The following is a 12,611-nucleotide window of genomic DNA, read 5'->3' on the forward strand; positions in this document are numbered from 1 at the left end:
CATATTTAGGTAATGTAACTTCAAATGAATCACAAATGGATAATTTATGACTACAGAAATTGCAAGTTGGGACTTTCAGATGCATTTATATGCAATTCTATTGTATCCAGACTTGTTATATTATCCCAATATGTTCTCCGGACAAAATAGCTGTTAGCCACATTGGCAAACAGCATAGATTTGATTCCTTATACGTTGAAGATATTACCCTATGCAAAATAGAGCCTAATATCTATAAAATAAAACTTTATACGAATCTGAAAGCTGAGGTAAATTATTCAGATCTTCATAATAAAATTCATTTTATTAATTTCCTGATACCTAGATTTTCCTTCCTCTTTTCAAAGATGAATATCAGCTATCTAAATGGAAATATCACTAAATTGTACTGTAGGATAAAGATTTAATTGGAATTAAAGAAATTAATCTTTAACTGATTTTTAGATGTCCCTCCCCCCTCAGCATTATATGTGCCCATACTTCCTATTTAAATATGATTTTCATAATGGAGGTCTGACTCTTCATTACCAAAATATTTTACACACTGTAATAATGATTCCACTTAAATAAAAATTGCAACAACTTTTATTAGTTTGTTAGATTTGTATCCTGGCTTTCTTCTGAAAGCTCAAGGCAGTCTTCTGTGAGAAAACTGAAGGCAGAGGTTTTTGGGGATGGGAATAAATGAATCTTGATGCTTGTCGTTTCCACCAGTTGCCTTGTACATAGTAATGTTGCTTCATGTTATCCCCACAAAAGAACCTTCTGACTTACGTAGGTTGCAGTAAGAATATGATTGGTTCAAAGTCACTCTGTAAATTTCCCTGATGAATGATGGGTTTGAAGTTGGTTCTCGAGTCCTAGCTCCAAACTGTAACCAGTACACCATGCTGACCGTAACCATTTATCAGTATTTGTTGCCTGACAAATACAGAAGAAAAGTTAACAAGCTTATATAGTTCTTGAACATATATAGCTCATAATAAACTGGTCACATACTCACAAAATATAAGGCTTCAGCTAAATGTTAAGTAGAATGAATAAGCCCTGTGGTACCACTCAACAATTGGCCCTAACCAGTTTCCCACTACCATATCCACAGGATTTACCCATTCAAGAAAGAGAAGAATCACTGAAAGCAACTCAAAATGCTTATCTTTTGCAGATTTCTTAACTTAAGTCAGGAATTGGCAATTAGACTTGCAAATTTCATCCATTTTTTCCATGAAATTTTTAAAAGTTATTAACAATTACTTTAAAAAAATAAGAATTGGACTATAAAATAATCAACTTTTGCTTCCTGTAAGACAATTCAACTATACATTAATATGTCTGCAAATAAATGACATGGACAAGAAATCTATTTCAGTTCTTGTGGTTTTTGAGTAATTAGCAGAGGAATCAGAATGCAGAGTTTTCTAAGATTTTGATTACATAGTCAATATTTTCAAACTCAAAAAATCTTGTGTTTCTCTTACTTTCCTCTTAGTTCACTCCAAATCTTCTATTCGGGTCTAGTGAAATCTCATTATACTGAAATATTTAAATAATTTGTCTCCCATTTGTTCTCCATGAAAAATTTGAGCAAATTTTGAAAAGCTGTTCCTTTTTCAGAATTTATGTAATTGTTTAATTAGCATTAGTTAAGTTTATCAGCAAACATCTTGCTTCCATAAAATGCTGACTGAAGGTTAGTAAACAGGGAGTATGCCTGACTTTAATTAGCCGGGAGTAGAAAGCACTATATAGAAGGCCTCTCCCAAGAGACGAATGTCTGCTGATCAAGAATTGTTGCCACAAGTCAAAGAAAGCTCATCACCTGACATAGGAGGGGCTTTATGCTGGTGCTCTGATGTGCTTCCCATAGCTTCCTTCACAGAAGTGGCAACAGCATCATTTATCCTTCAACTAGCCATCCATAGAGCAGTGTTTTTCAACCTTTTTTGTGCAAAGGCACACTTTTTTCATGAAAAAAATCACGAGGCACACCACCATTAGAAAATGTTTAAAAAATTTAACTCTGTGCCTATATTGACTATATATAAAGTAATTTTCCCACAGCACACCTTACACTGTCACGGCACACTAGTGTGCCGCAGCACAGTGGTTGAAAAACACTGCCATAGAGGATGCTCTGTAGAGAACTGTCCACGGATTCAAAGAATCAACTACTCCATTTAGCAGACTGAAAAGAGGCAGCATAAAGTGCTTGTCCTAATCCAATTCACGTTCATTATGGCCCGCCATTGAAAGCTGTTTTAATTTACAAAATGATAAGATCAGCCCACCTGTAGATTTTAAAGCTTAGGCAGAATCATAAGGAATCATGATATAAAACAGTTTCATAAACGAGAATCAACTGTAAGCTTTGCCTGTTTAAAAAAAAAGACATTAGTTAAGATAAGTTGCATATCTAATTTAGCCATGACAAAGCTAAGATAATCTATTGCCCTGAGTGCAATATTTCTGAAAATATACCAGTTAGCACACTAGTCTTTGCTGTATAATGCAGGCTTAAAGCTTGAGCAGACTTCTCCAGCACTGCACATACAAATGTATGTGTCTGTCATTCAGGGATGGTTGCAAAGGTCTTCTTTTTATATGTCAGCAAATTTTAATGTTCTGACAGGAGGTCCTAAAACAGCAAAGGACAGAGCAAGAAGTTGGATCATCCAATCAGCATGCAAGATGTGCATGTCTACACAATGGGCAGTTGGGATTTGGGAAGTGTTTGCATTGGCCTGCCTGCAGCCCTCTGCAACATACTGCTCACACATCAACCCCTTAACAGTATAGTTATGCAACAATGACTGGACAATTATGAGTAGTCTAAATCAGCCTTTACCAGGGATGTACAGGCAGGGGAGGCAGAGCCTCACCACTGTCATCATGAAAAGAAAAGAAAAAGGAAAAAGGCAAGAGCTGAGGTCAGGCTGAGCTAGTTGCTGCCAGAGTCACCGTGGATAACTCTGCTTAACTGTTTAAAAAAGCCTCTAAAAAGTGTCCTCTACAGGAGGAGGTGGGAGAACAACGTGCCTCATCTAGTCTGACTTTAGGCATTTTATGATCACTCGAGCAGAGTTAAGCAAGAGTTAAAAGCCTAAAAATTCCTGATGTAGGTGAGGCACATACTTTTATTCTAAAGTATAAATGCAATTTCATTTTTAGTTTCCTGAGAAATTTCATCAGGAAAGTTAATTCCGCCAGAGATGAAGGAGAACTTTCCCCCAAATGAAGAGTGAATTGGTTCAATTTCAGCTCCCTCCTCCCCATTTCTGGCACATCCACAGACTGCTAATTGAGCAATTCCCCCAAGATGAGGATAACAGCAGCCTAGTTTGGTGGTCTGTTGCCTTTTACGTGGCTCAGGGCTGTATCATCACCAAGAACAGCAGGATGCTTCCTCCACCACAGCTAGTGGATGAAAATAAACCTCGGTTTATTCTTGAGAAGCTACTTAATCTCATTCAACTAGGTCCATGTACATCTTGTTCTTTAAAGAAAATTTGCACAAAATAGTTTTTAGTGCAGGTGAAAGATATTGATGCTGAAAGTTGGTTATAAGAATCCTTTTCCTGGGCTGTTTTTTACAAATTAATTGAGCTATGGCTAAATTAATGTTTTGTCAGTTGTTTAAATTTAAACCTCAATAATAGCTTGATTGTCTTTGTGCATGATAAAATCTTGGAATGCATAATATTTTAGTTACAGACATGAGTAACATAGAAACATAGTGAAAAACCAATGGCATGCGTGGCACAGGTGGCATGCAAAGCCTTCTCTGCGGGCATATGAGCCATCACCCCAGCTGAGCTCCACCACACTTATGTGTGTGCCTCTCACCGGCCAGCTGGTTTTTGGGTCTCTGCCTTACATGGATGGGGGACAGGGCACATGCGGGAGATGCGTGCACATGCATGAGGAAGTAGGGTGCACATGTGGGGATCATGTGCACATACATGGGGTGGAGCATGTGCGGAGGTTTGCACAAGCATGCATGGGGTTTGGGCATGCATGCACAGGGGTGAGCACATGCAGGGGGTTCCGTGTGCTTGCACAGGGTGCATGCGGTGGTTGTGTGCGCATGCTTGGGGCGGGGCACAGGCAGGGGGTTGTGCGCATGCATGTGCAGAACATGGGGTTGCTCATACATTGCATTATGGATGTACACATGCACTTTCGGCACTCGCCACCGAAAGGGTTAGCCATCAGTGATATAGAAGGTACACAAATCACAACCCAAGTTCAAACCAAGGACCAGTCCTCCTATAAAGTCAAGTCCCTAGACCCCGTTTTTTCTGTAGTCTACCCCCAAAAAGCAAATCTCTTTGTTCTTAGGAATAAACAGATCTCCTTTCTCCCAGAGTGTCTGGATTATTTGTTCTGGCACACCACAGCATAAGGAAAGACATTATTCTTCTAAAAGATTTTTTAAAACCCTCTGTATTATAACACCTGACCAAGAATATTTGAAAAAGCTATTTTGAAAAACCATATCAATTGTGGGTTGCCAATTTTTTTACTACCAGTTCGGGCACGCTCGTGACACTTCTGCGCATGTGCAGAAATGTCCAGGTGGGTGGGCGGAGCCTCCCATCGCCGCTACTACTGGTTCGCTTGATCTGGGTCGAACCCAGAACAACCCATCTCTGAACAATATATGCAGATGATCTTCAAATAAGGCTAAATTCGAGTAGGGGAATTGTAAAAAATGTATGCCAAATATTAACTTTAAGAGCAAAGTTTTATTCAGTGTTTTATTTTGCTTATTATGGTTAATATATTGGTTTTAAAGTTGGGGTGGAGTCCCACTGAGGTTAAAGAAGACAGACCCTTCCAAGGTCATTATCCAAGTCAGTCTCTTTCATTCTTGTGGCATCCTCTGGCTACAATGTAAATAAAACTGATTTTGTTGCTTTGTGATAACTACTAAATGATCCTTAAACTTTTTTTTTTGCAAACTTTTACAAAAGGAGCTCCTTTTGTCTATAATCTTTGATGATTGATAAATTTTTTTCTCTACCACTGAAGTTAAGAATATGAATTACAGGGAAATACAACAACTCCCCCACCCATTTGAAACCTCCTTATCAAAATCTTGCCCTATCCGTGTCATGATGTTCCCTTACAATTGGCAAGACAGAAAAGATATGGAACAATGAATTCCGCTGGTACAAAATAAATGTAACTTTATTGCTTTTTCATACTCATATCTTTAGTTTCTGTGGTTTATTGTTGTGGAAATAAAACAACAAGAAAAATTGTATCTTATTCTGCTTTGAATTTTGAATGAGCAGCAGGATAACATAAACATATAAATAAATAATTGACAAATTGATAAAAAGTCAGAATACGAACCTCTGATGTCTAACTACTTCTGAACTAGAAATAAATTTGCAGTTCACAAGCAGCCAGCAGATGGCAGTCTCAAGTAACCTAAGCAGTCTAAAGCTATGTGGGGATTGAAATAAAGTGGGATTTTCAACTGGATTTCTGCCTGAAAAATGAGGAGTCTCATTGACGGTTCTGAAACTAAGCATATGTCATACTAAAATGAGAGTGAGCAGGTCAAAAAAAAATCCATTGCACCCTGCAGAATCCTGTTTTTAAGTTTGATTTTAATTAATTTGTTCATTTTAAAAGCAGACTAGAAAAATATACATAAAAATGACACAATAAAAATATGTGGGAAAGTTTATACAGTAACACGAAATACATTTTTAAAAGAGAAAACTATTCAATTTAAAGTGTCCATAGTTATGTCAAAAGCTGTGGTAATATGGTTACAACTATATGATTGAAGTAGGGATTGGGGTCCCTACTTGAGCAATGGGTTAGACTAGAAGACCTCCAAGGTCCCTTCTAATTCTGCTACTTTGTTAAAATCTTAAACTTTTTTGATACCTTCTTTGCAAACATCCCTGATGCTACTGGATTGTGATTTTCTCTGGCAGAAGCATCTCATTTAGATGTAGCAACTTGAGTTAAAACATGTATGCAGATAGTTTCATTATAGTTTAGCACTATTATATTTAACTTATTAAAATCAAAATTTAGGTTAGCTGTGAGAATAAGGTGACCAGATTTTCAGATTGGAAAAGAGGGACGCCCTTGACCGGGAGGGGGGGGGGGGCTTGATTAAAAAAAAATTTTTTTGTCAAAAGGTCACCCCAGGACACTGAAACCAGCATAAATACGAATCTGTTGCCAAACAAAATTTTGATCACGTGACCATGAGGATGCTGCAACGGTCGCTAAGTGTGAAAAATGGTCGCAACGGTCGCTAAGTGTGAAAAATGATCATCAGTCACTTTTTTCAATGCCATTGTATCTTCCTGATTATTAAAAGTGCAAATTCACTCAGTGTCAATCATGACTCCTGAGTCCATTTCAAAGTATTGTGCATAGAAATTTTAAAAATGGCTTGTTTCAATTTATTTTGGATAGAATCTTTTTTTAAATAGTTTAAGACAATTTAAAAAAAGAATCAACACAGAATAACACTATTTTTAAAAATCATATGCACAATAAATAAAATATTATTTTAAAATACATTAAAAAAATAAAAGAAAAAACCCAGCTCACTTACCAGCAGGCAGGCAGAGTCAGCAGATCTTCGTAGGGATGGATGGAAGCACACAGGGAGCCTATATATACGCAACTGCAGTAACAATGACAATGATGAAGGATTGGATTGAGTTAAAGAATAAAAGAATTCTGATCTTAGAAGGCCATGACCTGCAGGCAGGCTGGCATAATTTCTTATGGAATGAATGACAAACATGAAACGCACAAATACTTTCAAAATCATTTAATTAGAACTTTACTGCAACAATGGCTCAAAATCAAAAAAATCCACTATGTGAAAACCCCAAATTGGCTATCACCAACAGAAAGAACGACACACCCAAATTTTACAGATTGGAACAAAATTCTAAGATACAGAGATCTAATTGACAGACAGGGAAATTTAAAAACAATTGAAGAATTGGCAGATCAGAATATGAAAGGTGATTGGCTAACCTACCTCCAAATTAAAACTAAATACAATAAAGACACTAAAATATATGGTATTGAAACAGAACCACACAAATTGAATAAAATTATTCAAAGTCTGGACAGAAAGATGATAGGGAAAATATACAAATTCCTCTTGAAGTATCAAATGGAAGAGGAAATTGGAAACTGTAAAAGAACCAATGATAAAATGGGCACAGAACTTTGGCTATAACATTGAACTAGACAAATGGGAAAAATTTTGGGGAATAAATTTAAGAATGACACTATCAATCCCATACAAGGAAAACCTTGTTCTTTCAATCCTTCCAATATTTTTTTCCTTCATTCCCTTGTCTGTTTCAATATTAAGTACATTTCTTCCTTTCTTCCTATAATTTTTTCCATTTTCTTCCTTATATTCTTTTCCATTTCAACATTGTCTTCCTTTTTTCCTTCCTTCCTTCCTATACGTCTTTCCATTTTCTTCCTTATATTATCTTTTCTGTTTCAACAGTCTTTGTTTCTTCCTTCCTTCCTTCCTTCCTTCCCTTCCTTCCTATACTTCTTCTTTCATTCATTATATTTTCTTTTCCATTTCAATATTAAGTGTAATTCTTTGTTCCTCCTTCCTTCTTTCAATCCTTCCAATACTTTTTCCTTCATTCTCTTTTCCTTCAATATTAAGTGCAATTCCTTCCTTCCTTCCTTCCTTCCTTCCTTCCTTCCTTCCTTCCTTCCTTCCTTCCTAAGTTATTTCCATTTTCTTCCTTATATAATATTTTCTGTTTCAACATAAACTGCCTTCCTTCCTTCCCTCCCTCCCATCCCTTTCTTTATGTTTTCTTCATGCTTTCTTTTCTTTTTCCTCTGCTCTTTTTAAATCCCCCCCCCCTTCTTCTCCTCCTCTACATTTAGGTTGGATTAGTTTGTACAACGGTCATCAAACTTCTGAAGTAAAAATAAATAAATAAATCATATTTAAGAAGAAGAAGAAAAAGGAAGACGTTATTAGTTAAGTCAAACGTTTTAATAAAAGTTTCATCTTTTAAGATTCGTCCAACACATCCAATTGTAACCTTAACAGAATCCCATTGATTCACGAACGGACTCCACGGAAGGAGGAGAGGTCTGGGCAGCAGCGGGAGCCCCAGAAGCCAGAGGACGTTCTCTGCTGGCGTCTGCCGCTGCCACGACCTCTCTTCCTTCCGCGGCGAATCCCATTGATTCACGAACGGACTCCACAGAAGGAGGAGAGGTCGGGACAGCAGCGGGAGCCCCAGAAGCCAGAGGACGTTCTCTGCTGGCGTCTGCCGCTGCCACGACCTCTCTTCCTTCCGCGGCGAATCCCATTGATTCACGAACAGACTCCACAGAAGGAGGAGAGGTCGGGACAGCAGCGGGAGCCCCAGAAGCCAGAGGACGTTCTCTGCTGGCGTCTGCCGCTGCCACGACCTCTCTTCCTTCCGCGGCGAATCCCATTGATTCACGAACGGACTCCACAGAAGGAGGAGAGGTCGGGACAGCAGCGGGAGCCCCAGAAGCCAGAGGACGTTCTCTGCTGGCGTCTGCCGCTGCCACGACCTCTCTTCCTTCCGCGGAGAATCCCATTGATTCACGAACGGACTCCACAGAAGGAGGAGAGGTCTGGGCAGCAGCGGGAGCCCCAGAAGCCAGAGGACATTCTCTGCTGGCGTCTGCCGCTGCCACGACCTCTCCTCCTTCCGCGGCGAATCCCATTGATTCACGAACGGACTCCACGGAAGGAGGAGAGGTCGGGGCAGTGGCAGACGCCAGCAGAGAACTTCTGCCGGGTGGCTGCCAGCGCCCCCATCCTCTCCTCCTGCCGCGGCGAGCGGAAAATTCTCTGATTAGATTAGATTATCATTACTCACCAACAAGCGCAGCTGCAACCCCAAAAGACGAAAGGAAAATGGAGACTCGTGCAGGCGTCCTCAGGCTAAGGAGTCCAGCCAATCAGTGAGCTGGTTGGGATGGAAAATTTTCCATCCCAGCCAGCTCACTGATTGGCTGGAGTCCTGGCCAATTAAATCAGTGAGCGGCAGGCTGGGCTGGCTTAAATTTGTAGATAGCTGGTAGCAGATAGAACAGAACGATGAGCCAGCCCAGCAAGCTAGCAGCTGATGGGCGGGAGCTGCGAGCGCCAAAAAAAGCGTGCTTTTTAAAAAAGCGTGCGGGACGCGGGGAAATGCATTAAAAAGCGGGGGTGTCCCGCCAAAAGCAGGACGTCTGGTCACCTTATGTGAGAACAATATCTATGTACCACTAAACCTCTTTGTAACTGTTAACAGGGTAAAATAGTACAGCGTAGGGCAACAATTCTTCAACCAAAGTGCCTCAAATGGGCTAATTTACAGAAGGCCAACCAAAGTCTAGGACACATGACTCATGTGGAACCAAACATTGTCAAATTTCATCAAACATTTTATGAAATAAAAATAAAATATATTTTATGACTTAATAAAAATGTCATAAAATAAGTCCACAGGTGTTGTTTGATTGTGCTATATAATTCAATTCAATTCTTTCAAGGCAGATAAATCTCTGAAAATTTTCCTCAATTTAAGAATTAGAACACTAGAACATTTGCCATTATTGAAGCATCTGGCAAGGAAAAAAGTCTGAAAGGATGAGTCAACTGGTCAAGAATTGTGTAGTACAATAATAAAAATAAACAAGAGTTAAAATAATTAAAAATAATTAAACAAATTTACTTGGACTTCAATTTTACTTGGAATACTGTTACTAAGTAATGATTCCAATAGCAAAAGTCCTTGAGTATAGGCCCCACAAAGCAGTCCATAAGACTATGCAGTAGTTTTTAAATCAAGATGTTTTGTGTCCCAACAGTGACACATGCATTATAATATCATTATACAAAGAATGCTACTTAGTTCTCATAACACGTTCAAAATGAATATACCATATATATTGCACCATTTGCAACATAATGCACTGTTTGCTAGCTTTTATTCCCACTTCCCCTTTGCAGAAACTCATTACATTACATATTAAACATGGAATACTGGAAGTATTCATTTATTTCTGCAAAGCCTATCAGGGAATAATGTGAACTAATTAATATAGTTTTATAGAAGCAGATTGGGAGAGCGTAAAAGGGACTATTAAAGATCAAGCAGTTTTTTTTTTCCTTGAGCAGAAAACACCACAAATTGTGATCACCATTATTATTATTACAACTAGCAATAGGACTGTGACATATATTCCAGCATTATTGACTATGTAAATCAGTTCCTTTCAGAGACTTGCTCAGAGGCATTTGCTCAGATTAAAGCCATTGTCTGGTTTAAGTTGCATTCCTCTTGATTTGATCATAGGAAAAGGGAATTTTCTTTTATACGGTACAACTTGGCCATCCACAGTCAGAAGGTTATTTCCACTTATAAAATGTCCTACTCCTTGGTGACAATATGAAGCTATTAATTGGAGTAATGATCTTGATTAAATAATTACAAATTTAACCCTGGATTCATTAGGAATATTTTGCTACAGTTAAAATTGCTGAAATTGTTTGAGGCAACCTCATTCTGAGATCAACTGAAGATTTAATAAACAGATGCAAATTTCAGGTTTGTAAATTTATTCTGTGAATTTTTAAAAATATTTCTTCAATATTTGTTTGGATTCTAACCACCACACTTACCACTTCAGGTGGTAAGGTTTATTTTTATGTAAATTACAGCTTACATAAAAATCTATCTTTCTCCTAGCAAAGACTTTATTATTAGAATCAGTCTGCACAATGAGATCATCGCAGTTTAGGAAAGCAGTGGATCAGCTTGGCAAAAATAGGAAAGGAAGATAACCTTCATTTTGATGTAATTCACAGAGCCTCTTCTTATCCTACTGATTAACTATTGCAGTGTAATTGAGTTGGGAATTCTGTCACCTCTCAGGTTTTAAAGATAATTTTATAGGAACATAAGAGCTTTCAGCCCAATGATTCATCGTCATTAGAATTCTGTTTGAAACCATGCAGAACCTGATTCTTCTAGGCAATTTACAAACAAAATGTTTATTAAAGACAGACTTTGTATTTATATTATAATTGCAATGTGTTCTGACTACTTTTTTCTTTGCTGTTAATGGTGGATTCTAAAAGGCAGAATATCCACTACTCTTAATATTTTCACAGTCCTTGACATTGTTGATTGTTGTACCTGTGTCACTAGTTTGATCTTTATATTAATAAATTTTAATCTAATCAGTTTTTGGATGTCAGAATAATGTCATTACATAGCATAGATAATCAAAGTTTCTTGTTCCAATCTAAGTATTTTTAAAAAGTCAACTTATCCACCATAATATTTACAGCAGTTTTCATTTCTCAATCAATAAAAAGCTTTGTGAAGTTGACCTACAACTGTATTCATTTTCACCGACTCTAAAAGATAGGCCTTAAGGGATGAAAAACACCATCTGCAGCAGGAATCAATGGGTGAAGTCCAGTCCCAATTACCATCAATAACCAAGGGCTACCTGTACATCAGCAGGCTGCTAAGCCAGGTGGCTCACAGAAGCATCTTTACTTACAATAATCCAGTGACCTCCATATTTACCTGCCTTTCATGTAATCTTAGAAATTAGCAATTAAGAGATGGAAGAAGACCAGGGTTTTGCTTGAAATCTGCTTGCTTACCTCCAAGAAAAGACCAAAGTTCTTTCCCAGCTGTTCTCTAAATTCAGTATAATGAGGCTTTCCAACGTCTTCTTTTTTGCCATCATGTCTTCTTCTCCACAATTGGCCTCATCTAAACCGTTCCAGCATTCTCTTTCTCTAACGGGCTGGCTGCATCAGATTTGCCCCATAACACAGGGCAGTTCAACTGTTAGGCATTGGCGCAGCAATACAAAACATCTCTGGGGGGGCTTATAATGGCCTATGTTGCACTGCTGCTTTGCAATTTGCACTGACTGCCAGTTTGCTTCTGGGTTTAGTTCAAGAGGGATGTGATGGCTCAGTGAAGAGGGATGCAGAGGCTAAGTGGTTAAGACACTGAGCTTGTCAATCAGAAAGGTTGGCAGTTCGGTGGTTCGAATCTCTAGCGTCACATAACAGAGTGAGCTCCCATTACTTGTCCCAGCTTCTGCCAAGTTAGCAGCTCAAAAGCAAGTAAAAAATGCAAGTTAAAAAAAATAGGAACCACCTTTGGTGGGAAGGTAACAGTGTTCTGTGCGCCTTCGGTGTTTAGTCATGACCACAGAGATATATTAGGACAGCGCTCGCTCTTCAGCTTTGAAATGGAGATGAGCACCACCCCCTAGAGTTGGGAATGACTAGTACATATGTGTGATGGGAACATTTACCTATAGTTCAAGAGGTTACTTATAACCTTGAAAGCCTTCCGTGGCTTAGATCCAGCTTACTTGATGAATTGTCTCATCCCGCTAAGACAGGCCTGTTCTATTATGTGGGCAGGGGAACCCTGCTCCAGATCCCATTCGTCAAGGAATTCTGGCTGGCGAGATGAAGGAGAGGAGCCTTTCCCCCCCCCCCCTAGTGCCTTCCCTTTTGAACCTCTTACTCCCTGGGGTGAGGTCTGTCCCTACCCTCCTTCTGTAAGAGCTTGAAG

This window comes from Thamnophis elegans, chromosome Z (genome assembly GCF_009769535.1).
Source record: "Thamnophis elegans isolate rThaEle1 chromosome Z, rThaEle1.pri, whole genome shotgun sequence".
NCBI lineage: Eukaryota > Metazoa > Chordata > Lepidosauria > Squamata > Colubridae > Thamnophis > Thamnophis elegans.